We start from the raw sequence: 18,173 nt of genomic DNA on the forward strand, positions 1-18,173 counted from the left end.
AACCTTGGCATAGTATTCATCAAATGTGTCAAAATCTTTTGCGCACGCTTCGTCTTAATTAACAATACATGTTTGTTATGAACAAGAGGGGTGACTGTCTGGAAAGAGCATTTCTCTGCAAAATTGTTGCATAATAGATTTTATGGGAGCGAAACATTTTCATATGATTTATTCACATTTTAGGGCTGGAAATTGCATGTAGGGATGGGGCTCTGATAGGAGCATGTGGATACACAATAAAAACATTTATTCATGGCTAATTCTAGTTTGGCTAGAGGATCTAAATGGAAAACTCAAAATTTTCCAAAATTCTACTTCAGAAGCTTTTTTAAATATTTCTAAAGCGCTAAGACATAGAACGCTACAAACAGCAGAATCAACTTTAGAGGGCAATTCATGTCATGGGAAGATGTTTTTAAATCCTCCTTCCCCCCAAACTCAAAATTTTCCAAAATTCTACTTCAGATGCTTTTTTAAATATTTCTAAAGCGCTAAGACATAGAACGCTAAAAACACCAGAATCGACTTTAGAAGACAATTTGTGTCATGGGAAAATGTTTTTGAAATCCCCCTTCTCCCAAACTCAAAATTTTCCAAAGTTTTACTTTAGAAGCTTTTTAAATATTACTAAAGCACTTATAGATAGAGTGCTAAAAACATTAGAATCAACATTAGAGGACACGTTAAATCACGGGAAGAGGATTTTAAAATCACCCTTTCCCCCAAACTCAAAAATTTCCAAAATTTTACTTTAAAAGAACGCTACAAACATCAGAATCGAATTTAGAAGACAATTTGTTTCATGGGAAGATGTTTTTGAAATCCCCCTTCCCCCAAACTCAAAATTTTCCAAAGTTTTACTTTAGAAGCTTTTTAAATATTTCTAAAGCACTTATAGATAGAGTGCTAAAAACATTAGTAACAACAATAGAGGACACGTTATATCACGGAAAGGTGATTTTAAAATCACCCTCCCCCCCAAACTCAAAAATTTCCAAAATTTTACTTTAGAAGCTTTTTAAATATTTCTAAAGAACTAATAGATAGAGCGCTACAAATTTCAGAATCGACTTCAGAGGACATGTTATATCAAGGGAAGAGGTTTTTAAAACCCCCTTCCCCCAAAACTCAAAATTTTCCAAAATTCTTCTTCAGAAGCTTTTTTAAATATTTCTAAAGCGCTAAGACATAGAACGTTACAAACAACAGAATCAACTTTAGAGGGAAATTCATGTCATGGGAAGATGTTTTTTGAAATCCCCCTTCCCCCCAAACGCAAAATTTTCCAAAATTCTACTTCAGATGCTTTTTTAAATATTTCTAAGGCGCTAAGACATAGAACGCTACAAACATCAGAATTGACTTCAGATGACACGTTGTATCAAGGGAAGATGTTTTTGAAATCCCCCTTCCCCTCAAACTCAAATTTTCCATAGTTTTACTTTAGAAGCTTTTTAAATATTTCTAAAGCACTTCTAGATAGAGTGCTAAAAACATTAGAATCAACATTAGAGGACACGTTATATCACGGGAAGAGGATTTTAAAATCCCCCTTCCCCCCAAACTCAAAAATTTCCAAATTTTACTTTAGAAGCTTTTTAAATATTTCTAAAGCACTAATAGATAGAGCGCTACAAATTTCAGAATCGACTTCAGAGGACACGTTATTTCAAGGGAAGAGGTTTTCAAAACCCCCTTTCCCCCAAACTCAAAATTTTCCAAAATTTCACTTTAATTCTAAATTTTCTTAAATTCAATTCCGACCTTTCTCAAAGAGTCAAATTTAAAGTTCTGTTCCAAATATTTTCCCGGAAGAAGAATAGGCCCAAGACATAAAAAATTTAAAGTTCACTTCTAAATTTTTCCGTAGAAGATATGAAGTTATACTATGATTGTGATTATTTTCTATGAAGATAAAAAGTTTCACTTTAATTCTAAATTTTTCTTAAATTCACTTCCGACTTTTCTCAAAGAGATGAAAAAATTTAAAGTTCTGTTCCAAATTTTTTCCCGGAAGAAGAAAAGTTCAACTTCGATTCAGAATTTTCTCAATGAAAATTAAATAAGTTATTTATCAATTCTATTTTCCCAAAATAATATAAAAAGTTTCCACTTCAGTTCAGATTTTTCTCAAAGAGATGAAAAAATTTTAAATACTGTTCCAAATTTCTTATAGAAGATAGAAAAGTTCAAGTTCTCTTCTGAATTTTACCAAAGAACACAATTCAATTCTAATTTCTCCAGAGAAAATAGAAAGCTTCCACTTCAGTTTTAAGTTCACCAAGACATAAAAAATTTAAAGTTCAGTACTAAAAAAGTTATTTAAACTTACATCAAACATTGAAGAAACATCGTATACATTTGAACTATTCATTATTTTTATATCTCTCGTTCTATATTTCAGTTTATACTGATTTTTAAACCTTCAAAACCATGAAATATACTAAAATAACGGTTAATTATTTACGAAAATCATGTGAGGTGATGATTATAGAACAATAATTACCTAGCATTTATCAACTTTAGAGGGCAATTCATGTCATGGGAAGATGTTTTTGAAATCCCCCTTCCCCCCAAACTCAAAATTTTCCAAAATTCTACTTCAGATGCTTTTTTAGATATTTCTAAAGCGCTAAGACATAGAACGCTACAAACATCAGAATCGATTTCAGAGGACATGTTATATCAAGGGAAGATGTTTTTGAAATCCCCCTTCCCCCCAAACTCAAATTTTCCAAAGTTTTACTTTAGAAGCGTTTTAAATATTTCTAAACCACTTATAGATAGAGTGCTAAAAACATTAGAATCAACATTAGAGGACACGCTATATCACGGGAAGAGGATTTTAAAATCCCCCTTCCCCCCAAACTCAAAAATTTCCAAATTTTACTTTAGAAGCTTTTTAAATATTTCTAAAGCACTAATAGATATAGCGCTACAATTTTCAGAATCGACTTCAGAGGACACGTTATATCATGGGAAGATGTTTTTGAAATCCCCCTTCCCCCCCAAACACAAAATTTTCCAAAATTATACTTCAGATGCTTTTTTACATATTTCTACAGCGCTAAGACATAGAACGCTACAAACATCAGAATCGACTTCAGAGGACACGTTATATCAAGGGAAGATGTTTTTGAAATCCCCCTTCCCCCCAAACTCAAATTTTCCAAAGTTTTACTTTAGAAGCGTTTTAAATATTTCTAAACCACTTATAGATAGAGTGCTAAAAACATTAGAATCAACATTAGAGGACACGTTGTATCACGGGAAGAGGATTTTAAAATCCCCCTTCCCCCCAAACTAAAAAATTTCAAAATTTTACTTTATAAGCTTTTTACATATTTCTAAAGCACTAATAGATGGAGAGCTAAAAATTTCAGAATCGACTTCAGAGGACACTTTATTTAAAGGGAAGAGGTTTTTAAAACCCCCTTTCCCCCAAACTCAAAATTTTCCAAAATTTCACTTTAATTCTAAATTTTCTTAAATTCAATTCCGATCTTTCTCAATGAGTCAAATATATAGTTCTGTTCCAAATATTTTCCCGGAAGAAGAATAGGCCCAAGACATAAAAAATTTAAAGTTCACTTCTAAATTTTTCCTTAGAAGATATGAAAAGTTATACTATGATTGTGATTATTTTCTAAGAAGATAAAAATTTTCACTTTAATTCTAAATTTTCTTAAATTCAGTTCCAACCTTTCTCAAAGAGATGAAAAAATTTAAAGTTCTGTTACAAATATTTCCCCGGTAAGAAAAGTTCAACTTCAATTCTGAATTTTCTCAATGAAAATGAAATAAGTTATTGATTAATTCTATTTTCCCAAAATAATATAAAATTTTCCACTTCAATTGAGATTTTTCTCAAAGAGATGAAAAAATTTAAAATATTGTTCCAAATTTTTCTTAGAAGATAGAAAAGTCAAGTTCTCTTCTGAATTTTACCAAAGAACACAATTCAATTCTAATTTCACCAGAGAAAATAAAAAGCTTCCACTTCAGTTTTAAGTTCACCAAGACATAAAAAATTTAAAGTTCACTTCTAAATTTTTCCATAGAAGATAAGAAAAAGTTATACAATGATTGTGACTATTTTCTATGAAGATAAAAAGTTTTACTTTAATTCTAAATTTTCTTAAATTCAATTCTGACTTTTCTCAAAGAAATGAAAAAATTTAAAGTTCTTTTCCAAATATTTTTGCCGGAAGAAGAAAAGTTCAACTTCGATTCTGAATTTTCTCAATGAAAATGAAATAAGTTATTGATCAATTCTATTTTCCCAAAATAATATAAAAAGTTTCCACTTCAATTCAGATTTTTCTCAAAGAGATGAAAAAAGTTTAAACACTGTTCCAAATTTTTTATAGAAGATAGAAAAGTTTAAGTTCTCTTCTGAATTTTACCAAAGAACACAATTCAATTCTAATTTCTCCAGAGAAAATAGAAAGCTTCCACTTCAGTTTTAAGTTCACCAAGACATAAAAAATTTAAAGTTCAGTTCTAAAAAAGTTATTTAAACTTACATCAAACATTGAAGAAACATCGCATACATTTGAACTATTCATTATTTTTATATCTCTCGTTCTATATTTCAGTTTATACTGATTTTAAACCTTCAAAACCATGAAATATACTAAAATAACGGTTAATTATTTACGAAAATCAAGCGAGGTGATGATTATAGAACAATAATTACCTAGCATTTATCACATAACACTCATGGGAAAAGGTTTCGTACAGAAACAAAACATCTTACATCATTTAATGTTTCTATTCTAAATTCTAAAGGCACTTTTTTTCCCAATGTGCGTATACAATTGGAAATTTTAAAACTTTAAAAATTAACACGCATCCGTGATCTTTCTTCTGGAAAAAAATACTAAGTTGCAAATTTTTGCAGATATGAGCTTGAAACCTATGTAATATGGTTTTTCTGATACGCTGAAGCTAACGGTGTGACTTTCCATTAAAATTCTTTCAATTGTAGGGGATCTTTCCCCCCACTTTCAAAAATCAGGTAAATTTTCTCAGGGTCGTAGCCTTTGATGAGTAATACTGAACTTAATAAAATTTATATATTTAGAATCAGCTTTATAAACCAATTCTTTTGATACATTTATTGACATCAAAATTCCGTTTTTTAAAAGTTTCGATTACTATTGAGCCGTATCACTTAGTTTTTTACTGTTTTTTTTATTACATATATGAGCGGGTTCTCCCCTTAGTCAATTCCGTGATCTTTCTTCTGGCAAAAAATACTAAGTTGCAAATTTTTGCAGATATGAGCTTGAAACCTATGTAATATGGTTTTTCTGATACGCTGAATCTAACGGTGTGACTTTTCATTAAAATTCTTTCAATTGTAGGGGATCTTCCCCCCCTCTTTCCAAAATCAGGTAAATTTTCTCAGGGTCGTAGCCTTTGATGAGTAATACTGAACTTAATAAAATTTATATATTTAGAATCAGCATTATAAACCAATTCTTTTGATACATTTATTGACATCAAAATTCCGTTTTTTAAAATTTCGATTACTATTGAACCGTATTACTTGGTTTTTTACTGTTTTTTTATTACATATATGAGGGGGTTCCCCCTTAGTCAATACCCCGCCCTATATCCTAATTTTAAATTTTGTTTAAATCACAAACCCCTGAATCATTATTAAATAATGCTTGGAAAACCAGCGTCCCCTTCATAGAATTGCCCCTTAACCCATGGATACATCCTCCATGGAAATATTCTCCCAAGTAACCCCCTCCGCAAGAAAAAAATCCTTCCTGAGAATGTCTGTTTACTTCTCAATAACCAATCCACGGGAAAGGTTCCCCCCCCCCCCGGAGTTGCAGGCTGAAGACCCACCGTGGGCAGAACCCCCCCCCCCCTATTCCCCGGGGCCGCAGGCCAAAGACCGGCCACGGACCAGGATCCCCCACCCCAGGGGCCACAGGCCAAAGGTCAGCCGCAAGCGGCACAGTCAGGACCTCCATCCCCAGGTTAGGTTAGGTTACATAACCTTTCTAGGGTTAGCAGCTTAGGTTAGATGACATTAGGTTAAGTGGTCGGCCACTCGGGGTCTTCATCCCCTGGTTAGGTTAGGTTACCTAACATTTCTAGGGTTAGCAGGTTAGGTTAGGTTAAGTGGCCGGCCACTTAACTCTAAGAAAATTTAGAATTAAAGTGAAACTTTTTATCTTCATAGAAAATAATCACAATCATAGCATAACTTTTCATATCTTCTACGGAAAAATTTTGAAGTGAACTTTAAATTTTTTATGTCTTGGGCCTATTCTTCTTCCGGGAAAATATTTGGAACAGAGCTTTAAATTTGACTCTTTGAGAAAGGTCGGAATTGAATTTTAAAAAATTTAGAATTAAAATGAAATTTTGGAAAATTTTGAGTTTGGGGGGAAGGGGGTTTTAAAAACCTCTTCCCTTGATATAACGTGTCCTCTGAAGTCGATTCTGAAATTTGTAGCGCTCCATCTATTAGTGCTTTAGAAATATTTAAAAAGCTTCTAAAGTAAAATTTGGAAATTTTTGAATTTGGGGGGAAGGGTGATTTTAAAATCCTCTTCCAGTGATATAGCGTGTCCTCTAATGTAGATTCTAATGTTTTTAGCACTCTATCTATAAGTGGTTTAGAAATATTAAAAACGCTTCTAAAGTAAAACTTTGGAAAATTTGAGTTTGGGGGGAAGGGGGATTTCAAAAACATCTTCCCTTGATATAACGTGTCCTCTGAAGTCGATTCTGATGTTTGTAGCGTTCTATGTCTTAGCGCTTTAGAAATATGTAAAAAAGCATCTGAAGTAGAATTTTGGAAAATTTTGAGTTTGGGGGGAAGGGGGATTTCAAAAACATCTTCCCATGACATGAATTGCCCTCTAAAGTTGATAAATGCTAGGTAATTATTGTTCTATAATCATCACCTCGCATGATTTTGTAAATAATTAACCGTTATTTTAGTATATTTCATGGTTTTGAAGGTTTAAAAATCAGTATAAACTGAAATATAGAACGAGAGATATAAAAATAATGAATAGTTCAAATGTATGCGATGTTTCTCCAATGTTTGATGTAAGTTTAAATAACTTTTTTAGAACTGAACTTTAAATTTTTTATGTCTTGGTGAACTTAAAACTGAAGTGGAAGCTTTCTATTTTCTCTGGAGAAATTAGAATTGAATTGTGTTCTTTGGTAAAATTCAGAAGAGAACTTGAACTTTTCTATATTCTATAGAAAATTTGGAACAGCATTTAAAATTTTTTCATCTCTTTGAGAAAAATCTGAACTGAAGTGGAAACTTTTTATACTATTTTGGGAAAATAAAATTGATCAATATCTATATTTCATTTTCATTGAGAAAATTCAGAATCGAAGTTGAACTTTTCTTCTTCCGGGAAAATATTTGGAACAGAACTTTAAATTTTTTCATCTCTTTGAGAAAAGTCGGAATTGAATTTAAGAAAATTTAGAATTAAAGTGAAACTTTTTATCTTCATAGAAAATAATCACAATCATAGTATAACTTTTCCTATCTTCTACGGAAAAATTTAGAAGTGAACTTTTAATTTTTTATGTCTTGGTGAACTTAAAACTGAAGTGGAAGCTTTTTTTAGTTTCTCTGGTGAAATTAGAATTGAATTGTGTTCTTTGTTAAAATTCAGAAGAGAACATGAACTTTTCTATCTTCTAAGAAAAATTTGGAACAATATTTTAAATTTTTTCATCTCTGAGAAAAATCTGAATTTGAAGTGGAAAATTTTATATTATTTTGGGAAAATAGAATTGATCAATAACTTATTTCATTTTCATTGAGAAAATTCAGAATTGAGGTTGAACTTTTCTTCTTCCGAGGAAAAATTTGGAACAGAACTTTAAATTTTGTTATCTCTGTTAGAAAGGTTGGAACTGACTTTAAGAAAATTTAGAACTTAAGTGAAACTTTTTAGCTTCATAGAAAATAATCACAATCATAGTATAACTTTTCATATCTTCTACGGAAAAATTTAGAAGTGAACTTTAAATTTTTTATGTCTTGGGCCAATTCTTCTTCCGGGAAAATATTTGGAACAGAACTTTAAATTTTACTCTTTGAGAAAGGTCGGAATTGAATTTAAGAAAATTTAGAATTAAAGTGAAATTTTGGAAAATTTTGAGTTTGGGGGGAAGGGTTTTTTAAAAACCTCGTCCCTTGATATAACGTGTCCTCTGAAGTCGAATCTGAAATTTGTAGCGCTCGATCTATTAGTGCTATGGAAATATGTTAAAAGCTTTTAAAGTAAAATTTTGGAAATTTTTGAGTTTTGAGGGACGGGGGATTTTAAAATCCTCTTCCCGTGATATAACTTGTCCTCTGAAGTCGATTCTGATGTTTGTAGCGTTCTATGTCTTAGCGCTTTAGAAATATTTAAAAAAGCATCTGAAGTAGAATTTTGGAAAATTTTTGCGTTTGGGGGGACGGGGGATTTCAAAAACATCTTCCCATGACATGAATTGCCCTCTAAAGTTGATTCTGATGTTTGTAACGTTCTATGTCTTAGCGCTTTAGAAATATTTAAAAAAGCTTCTGAAGAAGAATTTTGGAAAATTTTGAGTTTGGGGGGAAGGGGGTTTTAAAAACCTCTTCCCTTGATATAACGTGTCCTCTGAAGTCGATTCTGAAATTTGTAGCGCTCTATCTATTAGTGCTTTAGAAATATTTTAAAAGCTTCTAAAGTAAAATTTTGGAAATTTTTGAGTTTGGGGGGAAGGGTGATTTTAAAATCCTCTTCTCGTGATATAACGTGTCCTCTAATGTTGATTCTAATGTTTTTAGCACTCTATCTATAAGTGCTTTAGAAATATTTAAAAAGCTTCTAAAGTAAAACTTTGGAAAATTTTGAGTTTGGGGGATTTCAAAAACATCTTCCCATGACACAAATTGTCTTCTAAAGTCGATTTTGATGTTTGTAGCGTTCTTCTAAAGTAAAATTTTTGAAATTTTGAGTTTGGGGAGAAGGGTGATTTTAAAATCCTCTTCCCGTGATATAACGTGTCCTCTAATGTTGATTCTAATGTTTTTAGCACTCTATCTATAAGTGCTTTAGAAATATTTAAAAGGCTTCTAAAGTAAAACTTTGGAAAATTTTGAGTTTGGGGGAAGGGGATTTCAAAAACATCTTCCCATGACACAAATTGTCTTCTAAATTCGATTCTGATGTTTGTAGCGTTCTATGTGTTAGCGCTTTAGAAATATTTAAAAAAGCATCTGAAGTATAATTTTGGAAAATTTTGAGTTTGGGGGGAAGGGGGATTTAAAAACATCTTCCCATGACATGAATTGCCCTCTAAAGTTGATTCTGCTGTTTGTAGCGTTCTATGTCTTAGCGCTTTAGAAATATTTAAAAAAGCTTCTGAAGTAGAATTTTGGAAAATTTTGAGTTTTCCATTTAGATCCTCTAGCCAAACTAGAATTAGCCATGAATAAATGTTTTCATTGTGCACCCACATGCTCTTGTTAGAGCCCCATCCCTACATGCAATTTCCAGCCCTAAAATGTGATTAAATCATATGAAAATGTTTCGCTCCCATAAAATCTATTATGCGACAATTTTGCAGAGAAAAGCTCTTTCCAGACAGTCACCCCTCTTGTTCATAACAAACATGTATTAATAATTAAGACGAAGCGTGCGCAAAAGATTTTGACACATTTGATGTATACTATGCCAAGGTTTTAATTAACAATAGGCTAACAAGATTGTTAGCCTAATAGGCTATAGGCCTAAATTACAATCTTGGATGTTGAAACTATGCATAAATTCAAATGTCTAAATCATTTGCGGATTGCTTTTTTAAATTGTATAGAAAACATTAATAAAGTTAATGGAAATAATGGTTTAATCTATATTTCAGGAAGAAAACAGTCCTGCATTTTGGTTAGAATTTGGTGAACCTTTATACACAGAGAGGAATTTGTCTTTCCCCCTTCGCTACATGGAATTTTACACGTATATAAAGGATAATATTGAGCAAGTATATAGTGTAAATACGGATATACGTACGCTACAAGAACTTTTAAAGGAAATAATGAGATATAATAGAGATAATAGAGAATATTATGTAAAAATTGTGCGGAAACCATGTTATTAATATTATAGTATTTTTGAAAATAAAAATGTTTCACCCAAATAATCTTATGACTGCTGACTCTTGACTAACCCTGATTCGTTAGCCCTAACCTAACCTGACCCGAAAAGAAAGAGAACATTTTCGATTTCAAAACAGTTTTATTGAATAATTACAACAACAACAATAATACTAAGCATGTACAATTAGCGATAGAGTTTATTGTCTTCGATAAGTTTCACTAATGCACTTAAAGCACATTGAAGTCTATTCACATGTGCTATATCAACTTTTTCAGCGAAAAATAATTGATCCTCGATTTTAAATTTGCTCAAGGATATCATATATCTTGCATATACTACATCCCTTTCCAGACAAAGCCGTGATCCTTTCGTGATTTCAACCGCAATGTTTGGTGCTCTTGTATTATTACCATCAACTCCACTATCAACTTCTAATAGGGTAAACATTCCACTCGCCATCACAAATATATATCCAAATGATCAGGTCCTCCCCATTCCAAATTAAATATACATCCGTCAAGTGGGGCCTTATTTTCATGAGGACATTATATTATGAATCTCAGTGAGCCATATCTGACAGTACCCCTCCCCCCTTAACTACGAAAAATATTTGCTATGTGGAAAGAGATCAAAATAAAAATTGTTTAAAATCATTTACACAAAACTGTTTGGAGTTCTTATGCGGATTTTCACTTTGTTGACGCCATCATATCCTATTACTGTATTTAGTTGCCCAAAGAGAGATAAATTCATTCAAAATCTTAATAGTGTTGTTATTTTTGGCTCAACTAGTACTAGTACTACTACTACTACAACTCACTACTGCACCAGAACTCTAGTTTTTTTTGTAATAAAATTATGGTAAATAAATTTCTTTGGTTCGAAAATAAACTATTCCCGTAAAATCTGAACTAATACAGGTTTTTGACCGTAAACTCTAGTTTTTGATCACAGTTTGCTCAATCTCTTAGGATGTATGGAGCGAGTGGGACCTCACTCATGATGAGGAAATTCTTTTTTGTACCATAAGCATTGATGAAGTAATGGAAGTTCACTATACGTCTGAAGGATTATCATACACATCAGATGATCTAGTGAGAAGGGGGTCTTCTGGAAGAAGGTATATTGAAGATGACGATCGTTTGCTGGATATTCTTCCCCCTCTGGTGAATATAATGATTGTAGATGAAGATGACAACAATCAAATAAATAGATTACCTCATCTTCAACTTGAGGAAATTATCATTGAGGAGGAGGAGGTTGATGACGATAATGATGTAGTGATTGTAGATGAAGATGACAATAATCAAATAAATAGATTACCTCATCCTCAAATTGAGGAAATTATCATTGTGGAGGAGGAGGTTGATGATGATAATGATGTATTGATTGTAGATGACAACAATCAAATAAATAGATTACCTCATCCTCAAATTGATGAAATTATCATTGACGAGGAGGAGGATGATGATGACAGTGATGTTTTATATTTTAAAAGCGTTATAAACATCGATTTGATAAATGAATAAAAATATTTAGAAGAATGATTTTTTTTTTATCAATGATAGAAAACTTGGTTGTGGACTGCTGTACAAATTTAGGTCATTGACCCACTTCGATTATGCAATCAATCTCCCTGGCGATTTCATGTCCATATTTGGTGTAGGTAGAGAGTTAGACTAAATTGTAGATGGCAGCAGGGGTGAGGGATCGGAGTATAAGATAGCTTTCTACTTACACGAACTGACGAAAAAAATTGACGAGGTGTTCACGCAGCAGCCGCGATATATGGTAAAGCACAACCACAAAAACGAGATGAAAAAGAAGCCAAAAAAGTAAAAAAAGGTCAAACCTCGTTATCGTCGGAGACTAATTTCTTAATTCCCTTTTCAGATCAGGAGATCGGGTCATATCTAAGGTTAAAACATAAATAAGCAACACAACCTCAACCAACAATTATCTCTAAAAGGCCGCTCACATGGCATTAATTAAGTGCATAAGGTTTGCCTTTTAACTTTCTTAAAAATAGTCTGTGACTCTTGGAGAGAAGAACCAGTAGCAGAAATGGCAATACTTTCAAATTGAGAAACGGTGACATTTTGAAACCGAGTAAATATTTTATGGTAAGTCAATTAAATTTATATAATCAACTGAATGAGTTTAATTGTTTTCTTTTCTAGGGCTGGACAGACGTAAAGCTTTCTTCAAAAGTCTCAAAAGCAAACGATGTGACCGACAAGCAGACGTTTTCACAATACACATCTACGCTCAACTGTGATGAAGTATGTGTTTCTGCCTTCAGAAACACATCCCTCAGGAGATGAAATGTCAGCTCCGAGGTAAAATAAAAACCTTGAAGCATTCATTCAGTGTGAAATTGGATTTCAATCGTGATTTCAATCAGACTAGCCATAACTGTACCAGCCCTATCTTTAGCACAAATACTACTGAACATAATTTCATTCAATGATAATACAGAAGCGTATTGACACAGAAAAATTTCCCCCTACTTGAACAATCCAGCTAAATCCGTCTCTGTAAATAAGGAAGGGTGGGTGATCTCAGCCCAAACAACAACCCCCCTCCCAGGGAGACCAAGCATTCTCAGAAGGCAAAAAATTGTTTAAAATTCAAACAAAATATAAATTTTCCTTGCATAGCATTTTTGGTGCATCTTTGGTGGATAGGAGAAGGTCAGGGCGGTAAGCTGTTTCGTTCCGTATCAGTTTATATTTATCTTATTATTTTCATCAGATTATACATGTCTTATTATTTCGATTATAAATTAGAAGCTTATCTATTACCTTTGGTGATTAAAGGATGAGTATGGATGGCTAGATAGCAATTTGGCCGTCCCCGATCTGTTTTGACAAGGAGCAACTTCAATATGGTTGCCTTTAGAAGTAGGCTAATTGAGTAATGACTACGGCTTTGTGATGCAGGAATCTTGAATCGCATCCTGTTTATCCAGGCCTTTGGATTTAAGGGAAAATCATGGATTTAGTCGTAGAGGCCGTTACACAACGAAGAAAATGTCGTTTGCCAAGCCATCAAGCAGAACATGAAATAAGTAAGAATTAGTAAATAATTCTATAAACTTTGTGTTGAAAATATTCAAAATTTTTGAAATATTAGCTTAATCTTTAATAAGTTAGCGCAAAAAAAACGCTTAAAATCAACTTTAGTCAAAATCAGCGTCATAAAGAAAATCTACATTTAGAAAAAAATAATTATGTATGTGAAAAATTAGAAAAGTGGAAAGATATGGAATGTCGAGTAAGAGGTGAGATAGATAGGTAGTAAAGTGAAGGAAATAATAGTAAAATATGGATGAATTAGATTACAAATAAGCAGGGAGTCTTAGATAAAAAAAAAGAAGAAGAAAGAAACAGGATTGATTTTTATTTTATTTTCAGGAGTAGGAAAAGAAAATAATAACCGGTTTGATTCTATCCATTACAAGAAGTATCACCAACCCATCATCAAGAAAACGAAAAAGAAGAGGAAACGAGGAAAGGAGAACCAAATATAGCTGGATAAAAGAAAGAAAGGAAGAAGAATTTCAAGTATGCATTAGAAAAGGATTTTGAATATTTTTAATGTTACAGTCTATTTTTGAATTATAATAAAAAAAAATCTACATTATTCGTTAAGCAAAAAAAAACTCTTAGTTCGAAAGTTTACGTAAAGCGTTTCTGCATTGAAAAAATCCAGCCATTTGTAATATTGAAAACTCTACGCCTACTAAGCCATAAAGGCTGGACAAAAGTAGCGTGTTCTTTTTGGGCTTTAAGAGATCATTTAAACGATAAGCGAACTAGTTCACAGACAAGTTAAGGGATTTTTTTTGCAAATTATCTTAAATCTGTAAAACATGGACATTCCACGAAGAAAATTCACTCGGCCAAGTGGTCAAATATAAGAATAATAAAGAGAGCTTAAATCTCTAGAGTAATTCAGCGAAACTTATACTAAAAATGTTTCAACATACTGATACAATCAATAGCGTAAACCATTCAGCGAAGAACAGGCTCAAAATGAGCGTTGATTTAGAGATAAGTCTTAGTTGGAAAGTTGGTGCGAAATGTGCCTGGGTTGAACAAACATGGCAATTTTTAGTTTGAGGAATGCCGTTTTTGTCCACCTATAGAAAACTTCCAAACCTTCTTGCTTGAGAGAGACACGACGGTCACATAACTTTCAATTCTTAGTTCTTAGTTCGAGAACTTAAACGCAGTTGAACTGTATCTAAAAAATCCTGAACACCAAATCTCTGCCGAAAAAGCCGTCGATTCTATTTAACTGTAGAAGTTAAATATTTTAAATGACACAGCAAGCAACAAGTTTAATTGCAAATCGTAACTTTAGTTAAAAAAAGAATAGAACAAATTCGGTCTTCACTTATCATTGTTACTTTAAGCCCTATATTATGACTACCCAACCTGTTTGGGTGTGTCCCTGTTTGGGTGTGGCTTTTTGTTTCAAGCAAGAGAGGAAAAGAATTTTCTGAAGTATAGAAGGATAGAAAAGTATAGAAAATTCCTTTGCCGAATGGTTGACACACTGAACTGACAACCAAAAGATCGCAAGTTCAAGACTAGGTGGTGGCTATTGTTTGGTTTTCACGGGGTTTAGTGACGCTTCCCTGTAAGACAAGCCAAAATGTCACCCGCCTTCAAATAGATAATTAGAGGAATCAAGAGGAAAACACGGGAAATAACAGATAATTTGCCCCCAACCACACATAGCACTCCCGGTTGAGGACAGGAGATCGGCACCCGCGCTATGCAAACCTCTGTATGGGAAAGTTTGTTGCTTAGTTGATAGCAGATCCAGTCCAATATTCTAACTATTCAAACTTTTAAAATTACGCAACACGTAAGCGTTCCAGATTTCAATTATCATTAACAATAATTAGGAATTTATTACTATTTTTGGTCCAAAACATTGGATAACATAAGAAGTTGGTCAATTTTCGCATTACAGGTGTAGAAACAACTAAAATCTTAGTCACTTTTATTTATTACGATCTTATAAGGGTTGGATTTGTAGTTACGGGGCATTTTGGGATGAAGATAATAAAAAACAATTATTTACAATTAATAATAATTGGTTTCTGGAACACGCATAGTAAATGACTAAAAATATTGAACTTACAATATGCACTCTATGAAAAACTATACTAACTCTGTGAACGCAATGTGAGCTGTTACAAGTAAAGCACAATGATATAACAAGCAAAACAGTGAGTTAGAGTGGAGTGGTAAAGGCGAGGTGGAGGTAATCCAACGTTTCAAAAAATAATCAAAATTCTTCACTTTCAGATGGTTTCATTACTTCATGTTTTTAGCTTAGCTATCCATTTTCATGCCTTTGATCACTTTTGGAATAGAATTAGGGCCACACTACTTCTGATTAAACGTCTTGCAGCGGGCGATATCATATCAGCTGTTCAGAAGTCAAACCAATTAAAGTGTTTTTTTTCCCTTCCTTAGCGTCATAACACTTGACTGGTGTTAAATTGGTATATTTATAGAAAAAAAATAATAATATTAGATATAAAAAACGGCATCTGTCAGTTTATGAATATAATTTTCAACATTTTAGCGTTAGTTTGACTCTTCACTTTCAAGGTTTTAAAACATCTTTTAAAAAGAAACATTCACAAATTTAGCAGTTAATTGACTCTTAGCCTTGTATGTTTATAAACAATCCTCTTAAAAATGAGCCTTTAACCCCGGAAAAAAAGTTATGTTTACCATAAAAACCTATTTGGAAGCCAATAATTTGACTGACTAAATGACATTTTTCCAAACTTAATTCGACAAACTCCAAGCTACAGTACAAAAAATATAGTATAGTCCAACTTTTTAGGAATGAACAAAAGATTAAGACGAGCAGGTAGCCAAATATCGTGCTTTTAGGCCATTTCCCTGGATCTAAGGGAAAAAACCAGTCATCCTCGTAAGGGATGGTAAAAATTCATAAGAAAGTGAATCTTAAGAAAACTGGAACTTCAAGGGAGGAGGCAAAGGGTGGAACTTTGAATAGAATGGGATAGAGGAGTGTGCCCAGTTGTGTTGGCCTCAGTGTAGCTTGGTGCTTCAGTGAGTTGTTGGTAGTGATAGCACTAGATTCAAATGCAGCTTGGTGCTGCAGTGAGTTATTTGTAGTGATAACAGTAGATTAAAATGCGGCTTGGTGCTTCAGTGAGTTGTTGGTAGTGATAGCAGTAGATTCAAATGCGGATTGGTGCTGCAGTGAGTTATTGGTAGCGATAGTAGTGTATTCAAATGCCGTTTGGTACTGCAATGAGTTATTTGTCGTGATAGCAGTTGATTCAAATGGGGCTTGGTGCTTCAGCGAGTTATTGGTAGTGATAGCAGTAGATTCAAATGCGGCTTGGTGCTGCAGTGAGTTATTGGTAGTGATAGCAGTAGATTCAAATGCGACTTGGTGCTGCAGTGAGTTATTGGTAGTGATAGCAGTAGATTCAAATGCGGCTTGTTGCTGCACTGAGTTATTGGTCGTGATAGCAGTAGATTCAAATGGGGCTTGGTGCTTCAGCGAGTTATTGGTAGTGATAGCAGTAGATTCAAATGCGGCTTGGTGCTGCAGTGAATTATTGGTAGTGATAGCAGTAAATTCAAATGCGACTTGGTGCTGCAATGAGTTAGTGGCAGCGATAGGAGTAGATTCAAATGCGGCTTGGTGCTGCAGTGAGTTATTGGTAGTGGTAACAGCAGATTCAAATGCAGTTTGGTGCTGCAGTGAGTTACTGGTAGGGATAGCAGTAGATTCAAATGCGGCTTTGTGCTGCAGTGAATAATTGGTAGTTATTGTAGTAGATTCAAATGCGGCTTGGTGCTGCAGTGAGTTATTGGTAGTGATAACAGTATATTCAAATGCGGCCTGGTACTGCAATGAGTTATTGGTAGTGATAGCATTAGGTTCAAATGCGGCTTGGTGCTGCAAAGTGTTATTGACAGTGATAGCAGTAGATTCAAATGCAGCTTGGTGCTGCAGTGAGGTATTGGTAGTGATAACAGTATATTCAAATGCGGCTTGGTGCTGCAGTGAGTTATAGGTAGTGATAGCATTAGATTCAAATGTGGCTTGGTGCTTCAGTGACTTATTCGTAGTGATAGCAGTAGATTCAAATGCGGCTTGGTGCTGCAGTGAGTTGGTGGTAGTGATCACAGTAGATTCAAGTAAAGCTTGGTGCTGCAGTGAGTTATTAGTAGTGATAACAGCAGATTCAAATACGGCTTGGTGCTGCAGTGAGTTATTGGTAGTGATAGCAATAGATTCAAATGCAGCTTGGTACAGCAGTGAGTATTTGGTAGTTATAGTAGTAGATTCAAATGCGGCTTGGTGCTGTAGTGAGTTATTGGTAGTGATAGAAATAGATTCAAATGCGGCTTGGTGCTGCAATGAGTTATTAGTAGTGATAGCAGTATATTCAAATGTGGCTTGGTGCTGCAGTAAGTTATTGGTAGTGATAGCAGTAGATTCAAATGTATATTTCTGATATTCAAGATGGAATCAGATCAAACGATTCCGTATGTTTTAAGGATTTTTCTAATTTGACTTATGCAGATGATCTTCCACTTCTATGTGAAAATGATCAAGGTGTTTTGGTCAGAGTTTTTTTCAGAGTTCAGATTCAGAGTTCATTTTATTAAACAATAAACGAACACAATAAAAGGAAAAAAACCTTCCACATATAATTAAACACAATAAAGAGAAGAAAGGAAAAAAAACGCTACAACATATTCCCCCCGCAGGGCTCCATGGCCCGGAAAAGCACAGAGAAAAAAAGAAAAAAAAAACATACCTAAATATCACTAATACTGATGAAAAACTGTCGCCCACCACTCAAAATCTGCCGAAACCAAGCCAGGCGAGATGCTGCACACATGGTAAAAACCACTCAAAACAAAATATCCAACTCAGCCCAGAGACGTCCACCCCATCATATCACAAAAAAAACAAAAACCGAAAGATCATAACATAATAATAATAATAATAATATTA

General features: G+C 33.5%; 1 long non-coding RNA gene across 1 annotated transcript; it reads left to right on the forward strand.

Moving 5' to 3' along the window:
• The first annotated feature begins 12,323 nt into the window (after positions 1 to 12,323).
• LOC148946645 (uncharacterized) lies at positions 12,324 to 13,679 on the forward strand. The gene is made up of 2 exons (XR_016142461.1): positions 12,324 to 12,475; positions 13,553 to 13,679. It is a non-coding gene; the product is annotated as an uncharacterized LOC148946645 (long non-coding RNA).
• Positions 13,680 to 18,173: the final 4,494 nt, after the last annotated feature.

The sequence above is a fragment of the Artemia sp. Qi Xiang Cuo genome, chromosome 11 (assembly GCF_049724085.1).
Source record: "Artemia sp. Qi Xiang Cuo chromosome 11, ASM4972408v1, whole genome shotgun sequence".
Lineage (NCBI taxonomy): Eukaryota > Metazoa > Arthropoda > Branchiopoda > Anostraca > Artemiidae > Artemia > Artemia sp. Qi Xiang Cuo.